The following is a 15,640-nucleotide window of genomic DNA, read 5'->3' on the forward strand; positions in this document are numbered from 1 at the left end:
GCTTGAGCAGTGCCTCTTCAGCATAAGGAATAGCTGACTTTTGTTAGTATCTCCTTCATATCCTTTTCACTCATCAGAGTTAATGTGTTCTGAATGTTTTGTTTTTGGCAGTCCTCTTCCCCAGAACTTCTTAGTGTTGTCGTTTGATCAGCTTCCTTTCGTAACTTGTGTTACTGATTTGATGAGTCTGTGTTCAAGTACTTTGGCCCGTGCATCATAGTGTCCTATCTTGCCACAAGTTAGCTGACTTTTTCAGTTACCTTCGCAATGTTAGAGTAGTTGTCTAACGAGCAATTTGTGATTTGGACTTTATTGACTCTAATGTAAAATTGATCTTTATTTTAATAATATTTTAGAGTTTTATCTATTTATGACATTTATTTTATCTATATACACATGTAAGCTGCATAAATAAAGTTTTTGAATATATAATAGGTATCATGAGGTTTGTCTCTCAATGTAAGATCATGAAACTCATTAGGAAGCGTATAATATATTCTAAACAAGTTCTCAGTTGAATCATACGCCTAAAATTAAGACAAAAGTCGCTCGAGTTTGAGACTAGCTTTTGTTATGTAAATGTCAAGTTTCATTGGTAATGGCATGGAGATGTCCATTCATACAAATAGATGGTCATTTGATGATTCACTGAACAATCTTCCATTAAACTGTCCAAGTATTTATCATTTTTCGAGTGGAATAGTATGCGATTACGGTTGAACACCATTAGTTCTTTAACCCGGGACAACATAGAGGTTATACGTACTAGCATGCACTTTGATCCATTTACCGACTCCATTGAGAGGTCATCAGGTGACAAGGTTGGTTGTAGTTTTGAAATATCTAGGAGCAAATGCATTGTAATCGAGGATTCACTGTTTGCCTATGGGTGAAGATATTCTCTGTGATCTGATGAATTTATAGTACAAGGAAACTATGGCCAGAGTAAGACATGTTCATTTTAGAAATGTGTTTCCTCAGTTGCATATATCATGTAATTGTTATTACTCAAAGCTATATCACATCGTTATCGAATTCATATGCAACTTTCGATATATCAATGGTTTCATATTCCATCGAGATATATGAGTTAAAAGAACCGTACTGTACGCTTACCATAACTTAAGGTTAATGCATGAACTATCAATGATACTTAGGGGATCATGGGACTATGCTACTAAATTCTCTTACCATGATCTGATTGGTGCAATCAGACTTGAGTTCTGACATTCTTGATCAAGGGGTTGATGAAAAGAATGTGGCAAATTGGGGTAAGCCCGAATAAGAATAAATGTTATTATGAATCACATGGAGTTGTAAACCCGCAGCTAGAAGTACCCTTAACCATTGATGATCCCTTAATAAAAATCGTCAACATAATCTTTTAAATTTTTTTTATCTAACAAGCTAGTGCGGAAAATAAATGTCCATCGGGAGTGTATTGCCGCACTCGATCCACTCAATCGTCAGCGCCTCCCATAATATCATCAAATCCTGCATCATACAAACCTAGTGAGTCTAATGACTCAGTACGTTCTAAACATGAGTATCAAATAATACATATACATTCACATGCATTTAAAAATCACATTTTATTTAAAATAGATTTTAAACATAAATAAACCATTTAAAATAATTTTAAGCATAAATAAATCATAAATCATAAAAATCATTTTATCGTAAAACTTTCAATCTTTTATCATTTTTGGTGAATTTTGATCCTTGAAAAGTGACTATCCTTTATCTTCTGGTCGACTGATCAGTCTTCAGCTCAAAATGGCCCATGGGGGCGGGCACTAGGCTCCACCATGAAAATACGATCGTCGGGCTCCCTCGGAGGCCTTCTCCCATAGACGGGCTACCTCTGGGGTCTTTTCCTATAAATGAGCTCCCTCTGGAGCCTTCTCAGCAAATGGGCTCCCTTTGGAGTCTTTTCCCTCACTACATCTCGACAAAATTATAAGTTCACCGTTCTTTCTTAAAACGGATTCCCCGCATATCAAATATCATTTGTCACAGTCAATTCACATCCATCAAAATATTTTTTTCCTTTTCTTTGAAAAGCATAAAATATCATAACTTTCCAAAAATAGCATTTTAACAGTAAAAATTGCACAACTTTACCATAAATAATAAAATATCATATGTTCATCAAAATCATCATTTCAAATCATAAAATATCATTTAACATGCATTATGATCCTTTGTGACGCTGCCAAGCTTTTACGAAATTCCCAAATGTAAAATGATTGTTTTGCCCTAGACATAAAATTTCTCTATTTTAACTTTTTCTTACTTTTAATGATATGGACTTATCTCAAATAATTATTTAAGCTTAAATCTAATTTTTCATTATTATATTCAGCTTAATTCAAGGCTTTTCATTTAATTCTATAATTATCAATTCGTGAGGCGTTAAATTCTCGAATAAATTCAAACTTTAATATATTGATCCCAAATTTTAAACATAGACTTTTTATTACCTAAACTACCCTATGAGCCATGAACCACCCCCGTGCACCATGGTTCAAGACTTTGTTCTTTAATTCTCGCTTTTGACCCATTATCAAGACCACCGAACCATCTCTCGATTCCACTGAGCCACGGTCGAGCCACTTCAAGCCTGACCCTAGCCAACCCATCTAGGTACCCTCCTGACCAACCTGGACCCATAAAATCTGACCCTAGCTCACGCACGAGCCCTGCAACCAGGTCCCAAAATCTGCGCGTGATCTTCCCACCTTCACTAGGACTCTTAGCCAACTAGGACTCTCCTACTCGAGCCACCACCGAGCCCACCTGACCCTCACCGACCTTGGACCAAGTCCAGACCCAACCAATCCCAGCCCAAGCCCCTAAACCCACGCTGCGAGTCCTACCATCAGAACAAGAGTTGGGCGCACCACCTACGGCTGTTGTTGCTATATTTGCGTGGAGGTTTCTACCCATGCCACCATCGAGCCCAGCCCTTCCTAACCCTCATTGGACCATCCTAAGGCACTGTCTAGTCCACCTAGCCCGGCCCCATACTGAGCCGCGAGCCCCCTTGCCCGAGCCTCACTTGATCACGCATGGGGAAGAGTCCCAACTCTCGTGGACTCTTCCCTAGTGTTTCCCTCGAGTCCTAGCCATGCTAGGACTCTTCCTAAGACCTAACCACGACCAAAACGAACCCTATTCAAGACTTAGTTGAGCCGCAACACCCCATGCATCCTAGTCGAGCCCTCAATCACACTAGTTCACAAGGAAAATTCTCAAAACCATAGGACTCACCTCCTTACCCTTCCCCTCGATTTCCAGCATGTGTTTTCCTTTAAATTTGTTCATGTTTTATTTAAAAATCATCCCTAGTTGGTAGTGTGTCCGTTGGATTCATAAAGTTTTTCATAAAAGCGTAAAATCATCGTATTTTTGAAAATAATCGTTCTACCGTAAAAATAATCAAGAACCTATATTTTCATGCATAAACAATTAATACATGCATAATATGATTTGAATGATACGTAAAAGAGTTTATAAAACATGACTGCATTTAAAAACTCGAATATTCAATCGTTGACGAAATTGGACGACCGGACGATGAAGAATCCTAGCTTTTCTTCCTTCTCCTATTTTTTGAAAATTTGTGTGTGAAAAGTGTGTGATTTTAGGCTGAAAGGCTGAATAATGAGGTGGAAGAAGTCCTTAGTTCTTATTTATAATTTTAATTGCATGATATTGGATTTGGTTTTGGGCTAGCAAGCTTAGAAGCAATTGGGCCTACCCAATTTAGTTAAATTGGGCCTAATAACATTTATTTAATTAAATAATAAAATTTTACGAAAATTACTTTTCAAAAATAGTGCATTTGATATTTTAAAAGTCTTTTGTTTGCCCAAAACTGGCTTTCCGGATAAAATCGAGCTTGACTCGTAAAATAATTCGAACTCTAACATTTTTAGAAAATTTAAATCATTTTTAATCGTATTATGAAGCCTTAAAAATATTTAATGAAAAATAAATATTCTTGTCTTAGCCGTCTCCGGTCTCCTTTCCCCTGCCTATTATCGAATCTTCGGGAGAACTCCTTCAATTTCATGAAATCATGCCATATAAACATTTACTCATGTAATCATATATTTAATAATTTAATAAGTATCATGCAAGCATTTAAAATTGTAAGTACAAATTTGATGCGTGACTTCTTGAGATTCTCGCAACTGGCAATAGAAACAACCTTTTATCATTACCTTTCTCTGATACCAATTGTAACGACCTATACTTATTATACTACTTAAAATATGCAAAAAATAAAATTTTTATATCTAATTAATTTTAGAACCCTTAACTTTTAAACTCAAAAAAAACCTACACATCATTTTCAAAAATTTCAGGAATTAAACCTATAAAATTTGAAAAAAAAAATAAACAATTCAAATACTGTTATTTTGAGGAATAAAAAAACATCCACATCAACGTTAATAAAATATTTCCAACGAACCAACAAAATAATTTGTTCACATCCATGAGTAAACAAAATAAATCATAGTACTAAATCAATTTTAACACTCATAAACTACAAGGTCATTGGGTGTGTACAGCCTAAAGCCCGAGTTCACTTACTGTTCATCCCCTTCATCTTTCTCAACAATGTCATCTGTATCAATCAAGCCTAATTAGTCTAAAGACTCAACATGCATATACTGTAAGTACCAAATACTATATAATTAAAGCAAACCATGCAATTTACACAAAATTAATACGTAAAATAACTTAGGCATAAATAAATACGACGTGACTTCCCTACATAAATAATTTCATAAACGTAACATAAACATAATTATTTTGCATAGAGTTATGCTCATTGAAATGTGACACCATAACATAATTCGTTTGATCAAACTAACACCACGACGCTTGACCGACAAGGATCACCATAGCCCTTGGACTGGATATTCACTACCAATCATAAGATACTCATAAGATAAATTGGAAAGGTTCCCGGACAAGTTCTCCGTTTTTCAGACCCGTACATGCATAATTTGGTCACAAGACAACTTACATAACTCAAAAATAATATTTTTGCACGTTATATTTATTTAAGAATGTCGTGGACCTCGTTGGATCTAGTCGATGCTGCAACTTGCGCTCCACCTATTCTTCGTGAGACCAGACCACTTCCGACCCTTCAAAAACTGATAAATAACATCTCGGACGATCCACACGACGCCTAAGCAACAAAAACTCACGAACTATTGAAAAAATTTGCGCAGAAAAATTTCAACATACAAATATATGTTTTGATTCAAATCTTTCATATATAAAAATGTTTTTCATGCATAAATATCATCAAATAGCAGTATATAACAAGATTGATGCGTCAAGAAAGATTTAGAATAAGTCTTTACATATAAAAGCTCAAATAAACAAATGTCGATGCAAAAAAAGGTGGAGGATGTATGGAGAACGATCGCAATGTTTTCCTTGACTAAACTTGTAAAAGTATGGATGTACGAGAAGAGAAGTGGTGGTAGCAGCTAAGGAGACAAAAACCCTAGGTTTCTTCTGTGTGTGTGCGAGCGCACGCATTGAGGGTGTGTGTGCGTTTATCATTTTTTTTAAACTTTGCAACTTTAATTAAATGCTAAAATAACAATTTAATTAAAACATAAAATAATTAATAAAACATTAAACACTATACTCAAGAATTAAATCTCTTAATTTTTAAATTTGCTAATAAGATTCTTTAAAATGTTTCAATTCACCTAAAATTTTAAACTTTGTTGTGAAAAAGTAAAAATTTATGGTAAAAAGTAAAAATCTCAAACTCTCAAAATTATCAAACTACACACTTTATAATATTTTTCTCTCAACTCAATTGTTATTTCATTCACAAATGAGTGCTCTATTTATAGAGTTTCATATACAAATATTCCAAAATAAATTACCTCATTACATACATCATCACACACTAATTTTCAATATTCAACACCTAATTTTACCTAATTTTCAACATTCAACATTCAACATACATATTTTAATATTATATTTTCAACACTCCCCCTTGTGATGATGATCATAATGATTGTCTTCATTACGTGTTTTTATACTGCCTCGTTAAAAACCTTACTTGGAAAAACCCATTGGGATAAAAACCATAGTAAGGAAAAAAGAGTGCAGTCACGTAAACTCCCCCTGATGTTGACATGAACAGTTCTTCACAAATTTCGTAGATTGCGCATCCCAATATTATATATGTGCTTTCTGAATATTGACGTAGGAAGTGCCTTTGTGAAGAGATCTGATGAGTTTTCACTTGATCGAATGTGACGAACATCAATACATTTATTCTTCTCAAGCTCCTTGGTGAATGCGAAGAACTTAGGAGGAATATGTTTAGTTCTGTCGCTTTTTATGTATCCTTCTTTCATTTGAGCAACACATGCAGCATTATCTTCATATAGTATCACAGGCTTCTCATCAAATGATAATCCGCATGAAATTTGGATACGTTGGGTCATTGATTTTAACCACACACATTCACGACTTGCTTCATGTAGTGCAATAATCTCGGCATGATTTGATGAAGTTGTTACGAGCGTTTGTTTCTGTGAACGCCAAGATATTGCAGTGCCTCCACGAGTAAATACATATCCAGTTTGGGAACGTGCCTTGTGTGGATCAGATAAGTATCCAGCATCGGCATAACCAATTATACTTGGATTAGCATCTTTTGAATACAAAAGTCCCAAGTCTGTCGTTCCTCGTAGATAACGGAATATATGTTTAATTCCGTTCCAGTGTCTCTTTGTTGGATATGAGCTAAATCTTGCCAACAGATTCACGGCAAAAGATATATCAGGCCTTGTACAATTTGTAAGGTACATAAGGGCACCGATGACACTTAGATATGGTACTTCTGGACCAAGAATATCTTCATCATCTTCACATGGACGGAATGGATCCTTTTCTATGTTTAATGATCTAACAATCATTGGAGTACTTAAAAGATTTGCTTTATCCATATTAAAACGTTTAAGGATCTTTTCTGTATAATTTGTCTGGTGAACAAACATTCCACATTCTTTTTGTTCAATTTGTAAACCCAGACAATACTTGGTTTTTCCAAGATCCTTCATTTCAAATTCTTCCTTCAAGTATGACACAACTTCTTGAATTTCCTTATTCGTTCCAATGATGTTTAAATCATCAACATATACAGCAATAATTACGCATCCGGATGTTGTTTTCTTAATGAAAACACAAGGGCATATTGAATTATTTACATATCCCTTTTTCATCAAGTGATCACTTAGTCGATTATACCACATTCGACCTGATTGCTTTAACCCATATAATGATCTTTGTAATTTCACAGAATAACATTCCCTGGGTTTTGAACTTTGTGCTTCAGGCATCTTAAATCCTTCAGGGATTTTCATATATATATTACTATCAAGTGATCCATATAAGTAAGCTGTAACAACATCCATAAGATGCATTTCTAAATTTTCAGATACCGCGAAGCTAATCAAATACCGAAACGTAATTGCATCCATCACAGGAGAATACGTTTCTTCATAATCAATTCCAGGCCTTTGAGAAAAACCTTGTGCAACAAGTCGAGCTTTATATCTTACTATTTCATTTTTCTCATTTCGCTTTCGAATAAAAACCCATTTGTATCCAACAGGTTTTACACCTTCAGGTGTAAGGACTATAGGTCCAAAAACATTACGTTTATTTAGCGAATCCAATTCAACCTGGATGGCATCTTTCCATTTTATCCAATCCTGCCGATTTTTACATTCACCAAAAGATTTTGGTTCATGATCTTCGTTATCATTTATGATGTCGATTGCCACATTATAAGAAAATATATCATCAATTTCTTCTATATCTTTTCGGTTCCATATTTTTCCAGTATTAATGTAATTGATAGAGATTTCATGATTCTCGTCAGTTTGTGGTTCTGACAGAACATTTTCATCATCATGTGTTTCTTCAGGAACATCATTCTCTATTTTGTGATCATCATGTGTTTCTTCAGAAACATCATTCTTTATTTTGTTCTCATCGTGTTTCTCTATGAATTTTCTTTTACGAGGATTTTATCCTTGGAACCGACTGGCCTTCCACGCTTCAGGCGTTTAATGACATCATGAGTATCTTCCATTTGTTTCTTTGGAATTTCAATTCGAGCAGGGGCATTTGCAGCATGTATATATGATTTAGTTACCCCTTTTGTGTCTGCAAATGCATCTGGTATTTGATTTGCTATTCTTTGCAAGTGCACAATCTGCTGTACATCCTTTTCACATTGTTTTGTTCTTGGATCCATATGTAACAATGATGATACATACCACGTAATTTCCTTTTCGGTATGTTTCTGTTCTCCCCCTAACATTGGGAAGATTTCCTCATTAAAATGACAATCAGCAAAACGTGCTGTGAACACGTCTCCTGTCTGAGGTTTAAGATATCGAATGATTGATGGACTATCATAACCGATATAAATTCCAACCTTTCTTTGAGGTCCCATTTTCTTTCGTTGCGGTGGTGCAATAGGCACATACACCATACATCCAAAAATTCTCAGATGAGAAATGTCTGGTTCTTTACCAAATGCAAGCTGTATTGGGGAGTATTTATGATATGCACTTGGTCTGATGCCAATTAATGCAGCGGCATGTAAAATTGCATGTCCCCATATAGAAATAGGGAGTTTTGTTTTCATAATCATTGGTCTAGCAATCATTTGCAGACGTTTAATCAATGATTCAGCCAATCCATTCTGTGTATGTACATGAGCAACAGGATGCTCAACAATGATTCCCATAGACATACAATAATCATTGAAAGTCTGGGAAGTAAATTCACCAGCATTATCAAGTCTAATTTTCTTGATTGTATAATCGGGAAATTGATTTCTCAATTTTATTATTTGAGCAAGTAATCTTGCAAATGCAACATTTCGAGTTGATAATAAACATACATGTGACCATCTGCTGGAGGCATCAATCAATACCATAAAGTATCTGAATGGTCCACATGGTGGATGGATTGGTCCACAAATATCACCCTGAATACGTTCAAGAAACATTGGTGATTCAGTTTGGATTTTGCCTGGTGATGGTCTTATAATAAGTTTTCCGAGAGAACAAGTTTTACATTGAAACTTATTATTCTGAAAGATCTTCTGGTCTTTCAACGGATGACCATGTGTATTTTCTATAATTCTTCGCATCATTGTTGAACCAGGATGTCCCAATCGATCATGCCAATTGGTTAATATCGAAGAATTATCAACTACCATGTTTGATTCAATGAGACTTATATGTGTATAATGCAATCCAGTAGGGAGCATTGGTAATTTTTCAATCACATATTTCTTTCCTGATTTATATGTGATAAGACACATATATTTCTCATTCCCTTCATTCATTGTTTGAGTATCATACCCATGGGAATATATATCATTAAAACTCAACAAATTTCTTTTCGATTGTGGTGAATATAAAGCATCATTGATCAAAAATTTTGTACCATTAGGTAACAAAAATTGTGCTTTACCACATCCTTTAATCAAGTCTACAGGACCTGATATTGTGTTCACCGTTGTTTTTGTTGGTTTTAGTTCCAAGAAATATCTTTTATCTCGGAGGATAGTGTGCGTTGTACCACTATCGGGTATGCAAACTTCAGCTTTGCTCATAGCATTTTCCATATTTGAACTTCAAAAAAATATGCAATGAAATAAAATTATTGACAATACATATATAAATATAACACATATCATAATTGTACAATAAAACATTATTATATGAATACATGAAAAACAAATTATTGTACATTTATATTCTACCACTATATTGTTCATTTTCAGAAAAATCATTGAGAAAATCTGCAGCATCAAAATTGTTCATTTCTATCCCACCAACATGTTGATCATTTCCAGAGAAATCATTCATAAAATCACCAGCATCAAGATGAGTTGAATCACTCAAACGGTCACTGCGTTCAGTGAAGTTGGTCTCCTTTTCTTTCCCCTTTAATGATTCTTTATAAAGTTTACAAAGGTGCTCAGGGGCTCGACAAACTTTGGACCAATGTCCTGGAGTACCACATCTGTAACAAGAACATTCATATCTTTTTGAGTGATTCTCATTAACACTTGTATTCTCATGATGTCTTTTCTGTGGATGGTTTGGGACGCTCTTTTGAGATGAGTTATAACTATCTCTATTATTTTCAAAACCACGGCCGCGTCCACGACCACGACCAATTCCACGTCCACGTCCACGACCTCGACCTCGACCTCGACCTCGACCAAAACCTTGTCTTTGAAATTGATTTTGGTTTCCAGGTATAAATTCATTTTTACTTACAGCATTTACTTCTGGAAATGCTGTTGATCCAGTGGGTCGGGACTGATGATTTCTCATTAATAGCTCGTTGTTCTTTTCCGCCACAAGAAGACAGGCGATGAGCTCAGAATATCTCGCAAATCCACGTACTCTATATTGTTGTTGTAGAGTAATATTTGATGCATGAAATGTGGAAAATGTTTTTTCAAGCATCTCAGATTCTGTGACCTCATGTCCACAAAATTTTAATTGCGAGATTATTCTATACATCGCCGAATTGTAATCACTGACTTTTTTAAAATCTTGGAATCTCAGTGTGTTCCATTCATCCCGGGCGGTCGGAAGTATAACTTCCCTTATATGTTCAAATCTTTCTTTTAATCCCTTCCACAAAACCATGGGATTTTTTTCAGTCAGATATTCACATTTCAATCCATCGTCGAGATGTCGACGCAAAAATATCATGGCTCTTGCCTTTTCTTGTGACGTGCATATGCCATTTTCTTTAATGGTTTCGCTTAGACCCAATGACTCAAGATGCATTTCTACATCTAGAGTCCATGGCATATAATTCTTTCCCGTGATGTCGAGCGCAATAAATTCGAGCTTTGTTAAATTTGACATGGTGGTACTAAAAAAATTATGATGCATTTTATTAGTTAATAAATATTGCAATACAAAGTAACGGATAAACAACAAGTACAAGTATTTGTAAAAATAAAGAAAACGTACGAGGAGGATATTCTCCGATAAATACAAGACTCGTGAGTATGATAACCAAAATAATTAAAAATATCCTTGAGAAAGCCATCTTCTTTTTTCTTCGAAAAATTTGATGATGAATAATTTTTAGAGAAGAAGAGAAAGTTGGAGTGATTGAATGTGTTTGTGAGATGATATTTATAGGGCAAAAACTAGCCGTTTGTTACCGTTTATGACCGTTGGTGTACAAAAAATAAATTTATGTATTTGTATAATTTTATGGTAATAATATGATGTATATAATATTAGACATGTTTAAATAATTATGTATATCATATCATAATATTATAATGAGTGTCATAATTTATTTTGTTTAAAAACCTTATAGGCTTTTATACTTGTCGTATCCCTTACCGAGAGTGTGGGATGTCGTCTTAACATCCTCCCAGAATTTATAACAAGTTTATGAAAAATTTATTTTTATTATTTCTAATAATAAAATTATATTGTATATTAAATAAATACACAATAAATAAATAACAATAAAATAAATATTATTACTTTTTGTTTAAAAACCGTATAGGCTTTTATACTTGTCGTATCCCTTACCGGGAGTGTGGGATGTCGTCTTAACATCCTCCCAGGATTTATAACAAGTTTTATGAAAAATTTATTTTTATTATTTCTAATAATAACATTATATTGTATATTAAATAAATACACAATAAATAAATAACAGTAAAATAAATATTATTACTTTTGTTACCTTTTTCTTCTGTTTGGAGCTTGGAATAGTATGCAGGACTTTTAGAGCTTCGTGCTGATAACGTGTTGTGAAAAAGTAAAAATTTATGGTAAAAAGTAAAAATCTCAAACTCTCAAAATTATCAAACTACACACTTTATAATATTTTTCTCTCAACTCAATTGTTATTTCATTCACAAATGAGTGCTCTATTTATAGAGTTTCATATACAAATATTCCAAAATAAATTACCTCATTACATACATCATCACACACTAATTTTCAATATTCAACACCTAATTTTACCTAATTTTCAACATTCAACATTCAACATACATATTTTAATATTATATTTTCAACAAACTTGACTTTATAATACTAAAATTTATAAATCATTTAAATTAACTAATTTTTTGGTTTAAAATAAAAAATAACATTTAATTTCAGCACATCAATCATCTCTGCTTTTACTATTCCCGACCAAACATTCAATATTGGCATGAAAAACTCAACTCAAGAAATACAATTAAATCCCATAAAATAAATATATAAATATTTAAAATAAATTAAACATGTTAACTACATTATTTAATTAATTTAAATTAATTAACTTATTAAATTATGCATACGACTTACATATATGGTTTTTAGACATTAGAAGAAACAATCTCAAATATCAATGCAAAAAAATAAAAAAAAAAACGAAAAAAAAAACAGAAATATGATTTAAAAGCAGAAAGGGCAGGAAAAAAGTTCAAAATTTGCACAACAATTGTCAAAAATCTTCACACGATAAAAATAAAAAGCTAACACCAAAAAACACAAAAAGAGCTAACTGATAGCAAAAAACATAAAATCTAAAAGTTTTATAAATTTGTCGTTCCTTTATAAATTTTAAAGGACCGTCAGACTAAAAGTTCACAAAAAGGAAAAAAATTGGCTATCACAATATAATATATAACATAAAATCTATTTTATATTGTATCATAGAATATAATTTAATTTCAATAATAATTATAGCATTTTTACACAGGTAAATTTTCACGCAAATTAATAAAAACGGAATCATTCCGAATATTGAATAACAAAAGGACACGGCAACATATAATGAGTGAGTCTCATGTGAGACCGTCTCACGGATCATAATCTGTGAGACGGGTCAACAATACTCATATTCACAATAAAAAATAATACTCTTAGCATAAAAAGTAATACTCTTTTATGGGTGACCCAAATAAGAGATCCGTATCACAAATAATACACGTGAGACCGTCTCACATAAGTTTTTGCCTAAACTGAAACATCAAGAAGCATATTCACCTCCAAGAACCTTGTTACGATAGCCCTGTGCTGTCCACCAGACACCGCAAAATAACCTAAAAATATTAGCGCTTCCTCGGATCGCTTGACAAAAAATTTCTGCATCATATGCAACCAGACTAGATAATATCTTCACAAATTTCAACAGATGAACCAAGTTCATTCTTCAAGTAGCAAACAAATATTCACCAAATATCTTTCTTTGCTCAATGGATGAAGCTGGTAGAGAAGCAATTCAAATATTGATCTTCCAACCACCACAACAAAAAAATCTCATAATAAACATGCACGGGTAACAGCAGTTCCACCAGTACAAAAACGTGAAAGCCATTCATGGCCTTTCAATTGGCAAGCCACAGAGTGAAGATTGCTGATCTAATTGACAGATGCCTCCGAAACTTTCAAGACAAAGCTTTCCTCTAATATATTCTACATTACAACATATTGACCATTGATAGCTCAGAGTGCAACAAAAGTTTCAGTGGCTCAATTGATTAGCTTAATTGATATAGCTTCTAATATACAAAAGAAAATTCGCAGAACTTGGAAATATATGACGAAATGTATAAACTATGATACGCAATGCCAAACATCAGAAGCATAATGTAAACACCGATGTGTATGTAAATCACGGACTAGTTAATAGAACAAAATTAGTTGTGCATAGGACGATGACCAACAAACACAGTTGCTGTTATTACTGCAAGAAGAAAGTGTAGCAGAACTGTTTGGATTGCATGATTAACATTTACCCCAGCAGGATGCCTGTAGATAGAAAACCTCGTATTCCAATTTTACAGCTGAAATCGTACAAAGAAAATTTTCAAGAACTGAGATAGTGCCACTCCGTACAACATCCTTCATAAAGAATACTCTCATTGTTCTGAATTTGATGATAATAAGTTAAACATATCCTTCATAAAGAATACTCTCATTGTTCTGAATTTTGATAATAATATGTCAAACATACAGACACCCAAGTTTCGTTTTTGTAAATCCAATTATCATAAATTTATTAGACAAATTGATTTGTTAAAATTGCAACAAAAAAAAATAGATGTGAACATTTTGGGTGATAGATCCAACAAGATACGAAGGAAAGCTGATATATACCTTTGAATTCGTTGATACTTTGGGTGATAGATTCCTTGTTTGCTTTCTTACTTCTTTCCTCGCAAAAATTGAGATTCAGTTTGGTAATGAATGGATTGGAATAGAGTTTGATTAGTTGTAATCAGTCTCCCTCCCATTCAAGGCCAAACTGCGGGATAGATTGCCGGATACGCACCAACACCATGGAAGGAAACAAAAGCATATGGCAAGAACAGAGAGAGAGAGAGAGAGAGAGAGAGAAGAGTCGGGCAATTTCCCGTACCATCTCCCCTCCAAAACAAAAAACATTTTTTTATTGAATTCGCGACCTGCCATGCGAGCGCACCCATCATGGCAAAGGTCAAAATGGACAAGCGATCGCCTCATCTTTCTAGCAACACATAAGCCACCATGTTACACGACTATTTCCTCACCATTCTTTCACAACAAATCACATAACGATGCTATTGAAGCAATAACATGCAATTAAACAAATTATTTGTTAAAAACTTTCTCAAACCGCATGGTATTCGCTATTCCACTGCATCAATCCTCCACGCAACGATTGTTTCTGAGACGGGAGAAAAAAGCTGAATCCGGTGAGAGAAGTAAAAAACCTTGTCGCCGAACAAAGATCACCTAAGGATTTAAGATCAAACAAAACACGAAAAAAATAAGATCACGGACGTAAACTATAGCAAAAAGCAAAAGTAAGATTCAAACAATCAAAAATCAAGAAATTCCGAAATGAAAACTCGCCAGAGGTCATAGACACACGATTCTGACGAATACGGCCTTTGCGGCATAAACCTTCATCAATTTTCAGCCATAGATCATCTCTACATAGGGTAAAAAGATATTACAAAATACAAAACAGTCATAAAATACCTTCATCAAAGACCATGAATACTACGAGTAGATTCGTAAACTACCTTCATCGATCAGCCGAAATCCTCCACAAATCTCTCGAGCATGATCGATCGAAATCAAGAACGGAACCGAAAGAAAGGTCCGAGAAACGGATAAAATCGTAGAAAACCATTAGTTTCAAATCCACGATAGAAACTCAGATCGTCGCACGATGCAACAGAATATGCAAAGAAATTTTCACCAAAAAGAATCAACGAAGCGAAAATCTAAGAAAAAAGAGCGAGCTAAATAGCTGGCTGCTGGTGAGAGCTTCATAGCGAGGCGGCGATAATAGATGATTGCAAGGCAGCTGATTGGGTGGTGAAAAGGGAAATATTTATTGAACGGTGTGGATAGGTTATGTAGATTAATCGACGGCTGGGATTGTATCTCGGAAATTTCTAGATGCGAGTATTTGACAGGGATGAGAATGGGAATATATAAACATACAAATTGGAGATTATTATTTTTGTTATATTAAAAGACTAATCTCATAATACTTATCATAACACATTAATAAAAAATAA

General features: G+C 34.0%; 1 long non-coding RNA gene across 1 annotated transcript; it reads right to left on the bottom strand.

Annotated features, from left to right (window-relative positions):
- Positions 1 to 1,479: 1,479 nt before the first annotated feature.
- LOC140807332 (uncharacterized) lies at positions 1,480 to 15,433 on the bottom strand. The gene is made up of 6 exons (XR_012112656.1): positions 15,137 to 15,433; positions 13,302 to 15,043; positions 13,113 to 13,211; positions 5,096 to 5,209; positions 4,166 to 4,199; positions 1,480 to 1,494 (listed from the first exon to the last, which is right to left on the bottom strand). It is a non-coding gene; the product is annotated as an uncharacterized lncRNA (long non-coding RNA).
- Between the last annotated feature and the right edge of the window lie 207 nt (positions 15,434 to 15,640).

This window comes from Primulina eburnea, chromosome 12 (assembly GCF_022965805.1).
Source record: "Primulina eburnea isolate SZY01 chromosome 12, ASM2296580v1, whole genome shotgun sequence".
NCBI lineage: Eukaryota > Viridiplantae > Streptophyta > Magnoliopsida > Lamiales > Gesneriaceae > Primulina > Primulina eburnea.